This window comes from Etheostoma spectabile, chromosome 15 (assembly GCF_008692095.1).
Source record: "Etheostoma spectabile isolate EspeVRDwgs_2016 chromosome 15, UIUC_Espe_1.0, whole genome shotgun sequence".
Taxonomy (NCBI): domain Eukaryota; kingdom Metazoa; phylum Chordata; class Actinopteri; order Perciformes; family Percidae; genus Etheostoma; species Etheostoma spectabile.
Window position 1 is genome coordinate 8563200 of NC_045747.1, and position 7690 is coordinate 8570889.

The 7690-nt window shown below is 39.4% G+C and overlaps 1 long non-coding RNA gene across 1 annotated transcript in view; it reads left to right on the plus strand.

Moving 5' to 3' along the window:
- LOC116703201 (uncharacterized) overlaps positions 1-3185 on the plus strand; it is a 14872-nt gene extending 11687 nt beyond the window's left edge. The window contains exon 3 of the long non-coding RNA XR_004335373.1: positions 3175-3185. This is a non-coding gene — a long non-coding RNA (uncharacterized LOC116703201). The remainder of the gene's footprint in view (positions 1-3174) is intronic.
- The last annotated feature ends 4505 nt before the right edge of the window (positions 3186-7690 follow it).

Sequence of the window (7690 nt, forward strand, 5' to 3'; positions counted from 1 at the left end):
TTTGTATCATTTAGTGTATATACTTTTATTTATATTTTGCACTTGACTTGTGTAACTGTTAACAACAGTGTACAACAATAACTGTTAACAGTAACAGTGATAACGTAGACATAGGCTAACAATTAAGCTATTCAGTAAAGTAAAGTAAAAATAAAATAAAAATTGATTATTTCTATGAATCACTTCTTAAACGAGAAACTGAAAGAGCAGAAGCAGAGACAGTCCTGGCAGAGGAACAAATCAAACTGACCAAACTGCAGCAAACCAAAGTGAAACTTCAGATCCAACTCCTAAAAGCGAGGCTTGGAAATGCTGGTCTCTCCTCCTCAGATGAAGAAGAACCCTGAACATTCTTTGTTTCGTTAACTATTGGATATTTAGCCATTTCCTTTTTTTAAGACGTTTTCAAAATGTCCACAATGTATTTGTTAATGTATGTTTTTTGTTTATTTTGTTGGGGTTCAGATGTGGGTCATAAAATAAATTATGATTAGAAGTGGATGTTTATGTTATTTTTGTGTTTTGTCTCAAAATAAGAAACACTTACAGTGACCCCATGTTGGCTCCTCTACCTGTTCTTTACATAGCTGGTAGCACACACGTGATATGTTGTCCCATTTAGAGCACTGGTAATCCAGATTTGGTAATCTTGAAAACTGTGTATCTGGATCAGGGTGATCCATTCCAATGTTGCTTTGAAAAACCGGCATAAAAGTCATTTCGCTGGGTCTTAACGCTGCTGGCAACCTGGAACCTAGCGTTACTTCTCTTCCATAGGGGCACAAAACATTGTTCCTATCACCCATAGCCTACTGATTCAATCTCTCCTATCTACATTTTATTATAAACTATATACTGTATACATAAAAATACTATAAATATATTTTATAATATTATTTTCTGTTTTTGTTTTTTCTGTTCTGCTTTTTCTTTGTTTTCTATGTTTATGTGTCCTTTCTTTGTAGCCTACATTTTCTTTCTAAAGAATGAATAGGCTAAATGTAGCACCATGTAGACTATGTCCTCTCCCATGTTTGGAAGCTAAAATAAGCAAAACTGAAAGTGTTGGAAGAAAAACAATAGATGATAGAAAAAAACTACACAAATGTGAATGTAGCCTACATTCTTCTAATTGTGCGTGTGCGTGTGTGTGTGTTGAGATAGATTGAGTTTAAAAGGGAAATATACATGGTTGAATTAAAAACTCATAGACATCTAAAAAATGACAAGGGGGCACAAGCCCTAAAGGCTGGGAACCACTAGTTTAATCTTGAACATCCCAATTTAGGAGTTCATGTTTTAATATAAAAATCTAGTAGAGTTAAGTAACATTTAAAAGAAATTGAAAGTACCTCAAAACAGTAATTAAGGGCTGTTCTTGAGTTAATTTAGATAGTAACTTAGTTACTTTCCACTAGTGATAAGAGGATAGGACGAGAGGGAAGGGTTCTTGTTGTTACTGGTGCACTGGTGACCCCCACTGGTTCTTTGGGGTGTTGGCACTGTGGGGTGGACCTATAGAGACAGCATGACACCCTGAAAAGAAGTAGCTGATATGTAGCAAGGACGTGTGCACAAACACTTTTCTGTTTGACTGTGACAGGAGAGTGTGCTCACATACACACAGTTCTTGAATAAACCCTCTGCTTGTGTATTCTCAAGTGGATTTTGTTTATGTGATATATAATATACTGTATTTTGTAATGCTCCATGTCCAATTGCATTTTACCAATGTATGACTATTTCTGATACTTCTGTGAAGAATGTGTTTCAATATTAAAAAAATTGTGCTGTGTCATTCAGCATGCTCGTTTATAAAATGAACATGCACAATCACCATCAGTTTTTTCTTGTGTTTTTTCTTCCTGCGAACACCAGAGGGGAGCAGAAGTCAATGTTTTGGTGAACAGATGTTTCGATGTTGGCCCACAGCATGCATGTAACATTTGAACACGGAAGATTTAGTGATTAAAGATAATCGGTAATGTGCAGAAAGATCAAAGTGCCATTATCTGACTGTAACTAAAATCACTATATTTTTCTCCCCTTTAGACTAATATAAAAACATCACCACAACTGGCTAGAATTCTCAGTCAGTAAGAGTGTCTGATGATTTATGATTTATCAAAAGAACAGGTATGAAACAGGGAGAAGAGTCAAGGGTCAAGAACATGAAAGACAATAGACATCCTGGGCACCACCTGTTACAATTGTTACCCTCTGGTAGGTGTTATAGGTCTATACAATCCAGCACCGCCAGATTAAAAATAGATTCTTCCCAAATGCAATAGTTTCCCTAAACAATTGTAGTTAGGCAAACCCAGTCATTCACTGTCACCTCCTGCACTTCGATACTTGCACTTCCCTGATCATTGCTTTTTTGCTGTTTATATTCTGTTTTAGATTAGTACTGTAAAGATTATTTATTGTATGCACCCAGTAGAGTAGCGCTTCTAATTTCGCGGTATTGTAAAGTGCAATGACTGTAAAAGAATTCAGGTTTTGATGCCAGGACCAGAAAGCTCAGCACAGGCTGTCCAGAATGCATCATTTGTGCATATAAATCTGGCTTAAGTATTTTTCTAACACAACTTGGCAATAATAAAGCAATAATGGGATGACATAATTTAATAACGAGATAATAGCTACAGCATGGTATTTATTGTGTCATGCACATTCAAGTGCTCAGCCCAGACATCCCGTCAGTGCTGCAACACTGTGTTGGAACATTTTTCATACATGAACATAACCTTGTTCAACACAACGGCTACATATTACTGTCTTCTGTCCTAAGCTGGACAAATCAAATCTGCTAAAACTTCCCTTCTTCAAACGCAGCTCAAGTGGTTTTCTTCACATCAAACCAGAAGAACTCATCAGAAATGAAGGACATTTTACTAAAAAAGTGTAGCCTCAAATTGTCATATAATGAACAAATTAAACACAAAAAGACTTCTTATTCAATCTCAATTAAATCAGAAAAAAACATTTATCCTCAGGGAGGCTATTAACTTTCCTGCTTTTATAGTAAAACTGTAATTTACCTTAACATTACCGTGCACACAGAGATCTTTGATTCGGCAGGTCCCCCCAGGTTTGCAGCGCTGTACACCGCAGCTAATTGTGAAAGGCTCTTATACCAATTGAACACTACCAAATGACAGGCAAGCAAAGTCAGTGTTCAGCTAAGGAATTCAGTGCAGCATTTAGAATCTAATGAGCAAGGTATTTTGTATAAAGTACACTACAGACATTTAGCCCCGCTTAGCCCAAACACTGCAGCTCAAGGTGTATCAAACATTTTGTTCATCCCCCTTTGAAGTAGGCAGGTAAAATGAGAAATGCCTTTCAGTATGCTGCTCTACAGTTCCATGGAATGCAACAGATTAATGCCCCAAATATAGCACACAATCAAATCCAACACCTCCTTGACACAGGTTAAATAATATAAGAACCATAAAAGGTAGAATTTATTTCCAAGCTACTGTGATGGATGGCAATAAATGTAGCTAATAATCTGGCAACTCTGGGTTACTCTGCGTCCCTGTTTACCTGCATACAGTGCCAAGCCCAGCTGACCAGACCTTTCCATGACCCTGCTCAGTGGTGACAGCTGCACCCAGCCCCTATGGAACAACACACCATCCCTGAACTGGCTAAACAACAGCTCCTTCAAGACAGCCAGGCAGTCAGACCTGGTCTAAAGCAGGACCTGACTCAGCCCAAGACACCCAGGTGTGCCTTGCTTGCCCCAGGACAACAACTCTATTTACCCCTAGTTCACCTCACTTTACCTCATTTTTCTTCATATCCCTGGTCTATGTATTCATACTAAGCAGTAGGCTGATTTTTCTGCTGACATTTCTCAAACATCAGAAAAAGCAAGGAAACTGATTAATGATCACGTTGACTGTGGTGGTGTGAATTACAGTAATAGACAATAAAACTAAATTCTGACAAGAGAGTAGAAGAAGTGAAAGCAACAATTTGAGAGGTGCAAATAATCATACATGGTGCAGCTGTGAACTCCAACCAAAATTAGGAAAATGTTCAACCTGCAGGACACCCGTGTTGGCTCTTTCCTGAGTACAGTGGTTGTGAGTGTGTATTTGTGGCATGTACAGCCATATCCTCTGCCCAGAATGGGTCATTTTCCAGTCATTAAGAGGTAGTGTAAGCAATAAGAAACTAAACCTGGCTTTAATGTTTATTCTTATCTAATTTGAACCTTTAGTTATAATCATCTTGTACGCCCCTAGATTTGCACTAAGGACCACCACACCATATCTAATGCTACTGCATAATTTATCATCACATAAAGTTTACTAATCAAAGTCTCCCAAACAGTACTCACAGATATTAACACACTCATGCATAGTCATAGACTAGTTTACTGAAGCATGTGAATTACAGTATTGTTCAAAGAGCCCAAAAAAGTTTACTATCTATTCGCCTTCCATTCATATTATTTTGTGTGTGTGTGTGTGTGTGTGTGTGTGTGTGTGTGTGTGTGTGTTTGCGGCGGCACACCACCCACCCACCCACACACACACACACACACACACGCACGCCACCACGCACACAAGATTTGCCTGTATTCTAGCAGTGGGTAAACAAGACCCCTGGCCATGAAAAGCGGTAGTGGTAGTGATGTTATGCATGGTAATTGCTGGGAAGACTGAACTCTTCCCACTGTAAAGGCAGCTGGATTAACATAGTGTGTATTACTCTAAATGAGGCAAGTTGATTGACACTAGGCCTGCATTCGGGGAAAAATATGAATCAAGATTTTCTAGCTTATAATTGATATCACGATTCTCTGCCACGATTTTTTTTTTCTCACAAAGTGTAATGTTTATCGCACACATGAACCATGACAAAACAAAACAAATAGGCAGTACCAAACATAGAGTTGTTTTTGGCACATATGGCACATTGCGCATCACCACAAGCCTGGAAACATAGAGGCTTCAATGAAGAGAAGGGAGAGCAGTGCAGCGCTTGGAGCACTTTAAAACCTATTTCATACAGTCTATGTTTAAAACTCACAGAAGAAAGTAGTAGCGTTTGTGATGCAGTCAGCTCAATAACTTTATTGAGAATCATAGTCATAAAAAAATTGTTTTAAAACAATTATTAAATCAAAGTTATTTAAAAATTAAATCGTAAACAGGGCGAATCGAGAACGCAATTTTAGTTAATGATTATTCGTGCAGGCCTAGTTAGCACCGTCTCAGAGGACCAGGGATCCCTTCTAAACAAAACATTTAAGAGCAGAGATCTTCAACAGAGGGTCAAGGACCCCTAGAGGGTCCTCAAAGTTGATGCAGGGGGGCCTCTAAGTTACTGTTAATTGCTGAAAGTTTTTAAAAGTAATTGAAAAGTCTTAACATGAATGCAACATATTAGAAAATATAAATCTCCACTGTTTACTGGCCTATAGGTATAAGGTAGTCAAGGCAGCCATCCACAGATCTATGTTCAACATTAAAACATGATTTATAAAATCGTGCCAACAATTATTAGGCTATTTTAATAGCAAAGTATTCTATGCAAAGAAGTATGTATAATTAATAAATGTATAATTTCCACACTGGGGATCAATAAACAGTAAACATAAATTAAAGGCTTTAGAGCGCCCTACACGTTATCGTAGGTCCTGTTTAATATGCAACTTAATTTTATTACAATATATGTAGTAGGGGGTCCCTGCTTCATCTCTGCTTTAAATTAAGGGGTCCTTGACGTAAAACATGTGGAAGACCCCTGGTTTAAAGGATGCCAGTGTGTGAATAAGGCATGTGTGGAATGATACTTTTACAAACTGAGGGGATCCGTCAGATTTAGGAGGCTCCAGCTGAGATCTTGATTATAGAGGGTGTTCAGGACATTTAACATAGACTGGTTGTGATTGTTACCTGGTAACCAAACACAACCAGTCCCAGGCTTATGATACATTTGAGGAAGAGGAAATCCAGAGGAACCACACATTGGTCTACTTTCTTTTTCTTGCTCTCTCTCTCTCTCTCTTTACAGTATCTCACCCACCCTCTGTTTCGGACCATAAAAGGTAGGGGTGCTGTGTGATGGATGGCAGTGGAGCCTCTGACTGAACAGGGAGCTGTGGTGCCACTCCACAGAGTCCCTGCAGTGTCTCCGTTCAGCTCCATTCATAGATGACAGCCGGGGGGAAACCTCCTCTCCTACTGAGCAAAAACACCACATCCTGCCTGCCAGCCCACCTCCCCAATCCCTCCCATGTCCTCAGATCCAGACCTAGTAACGCTGCTTTATTTTTATAGTGATCCACAAACTGCTCCTTAGCAACCAGACCAGAGGCACCAGGAGGCCAATGTCGCAAAAAAGTGCATCTAAAATCAGCACCATCCTTCATGGGAGAGATAAAACTCACTGATATGTCTGTACTTTTCCTCTCATGCAACTACAACAACTCAACAACTACATACCACACATTAAATGCTGAGTTGAGTTAAAGCCTTAACAAGACAAAGATGACACAAAAGAGATAAACTATAAAAACAAATTTTAAAAACACCTAATAAACAAGGGTTACGTTATGCTGTCAAAACAAAATTTGATAGTAATTTCTGCACCTCACAGACATTTGTTACTAAACAGCCACAATGTCTTTTCCACTTACCAGAAATACAAAGTCAAGTCCTGCCTTCCCTAAATAATAAAATACAATCAGGTGTGATATATGGACTGAATTTTATATAGCACCTCATACATAAAAGCAAACATGCAGTTTTATAGATCCATCCCAGTCACACCTTTTTATTTCAATATGGAATCAACACCTCTCCAATAAATCTGACTGGGCATGAGTGCTGCTCTGTTAACACCCTGTGTTTCACTGAGTGGAAAAGCTTGTACTGAACACACAGCCAAGGGCATCCACGCACATTCACAAATGTTGATTGAGCCGAAGCTGTCCCCCAACTCTGGGATTTAAGGAAAGTTAACGTCCCCTTTTCCTCCAGCTCTTCTTCCATCCCCTCCCTACTTCCAACATAAGTCCTTCTTTCCCTCTCTAACCAACATCCCACCACCACTGGTTGCTTCTACATCATGAATACTGACAGTGTCCTCTCTTTCCCTATGTTGTATGTTATATTGGATCCTTTAGGATGTTTGTGTTACAAGAATATTCAGTTTCTTTGCAGTGTGACCAGAGTCAAAAAACCTACAGTACATCAACACGACAGGATTCTGTTAAGTTAACATTTACCGATGCTATGTCACACAAACGCTGCAGCTGCGCCAGGTTTCTGTGTGGCTTGAATGCTGTCTGCGGCGTGTCTCAGCGTGAGAGCTCAGACAGCGGGTACATCTGCCGCCAGGCGTGGTGAGCCAACTTCCATATCCTCGCCTGTGATCTCCTCTCTCACCCCATCAGCACGACTACGCATAGGGCTTGGAACTGCCACACCACACAGTTATGATCATCCAATGATACATTTTCAATGTTCTCTCACGCCTGTTGCTTTCAGATTTTGTAATCAGCTGTCAAGTATGTTCTGTGTGCATGTATTGCACGGTTAAAACAAAATGGCTCCACTGTTGAGGAAATAAATGGCGTGGATTAGCGCTAGATGATTTCAATGACAGGATTGAGACCCTAAACATCCTGTGTTTGGCACATCAGCTCTCCTCTCACATTGCATTA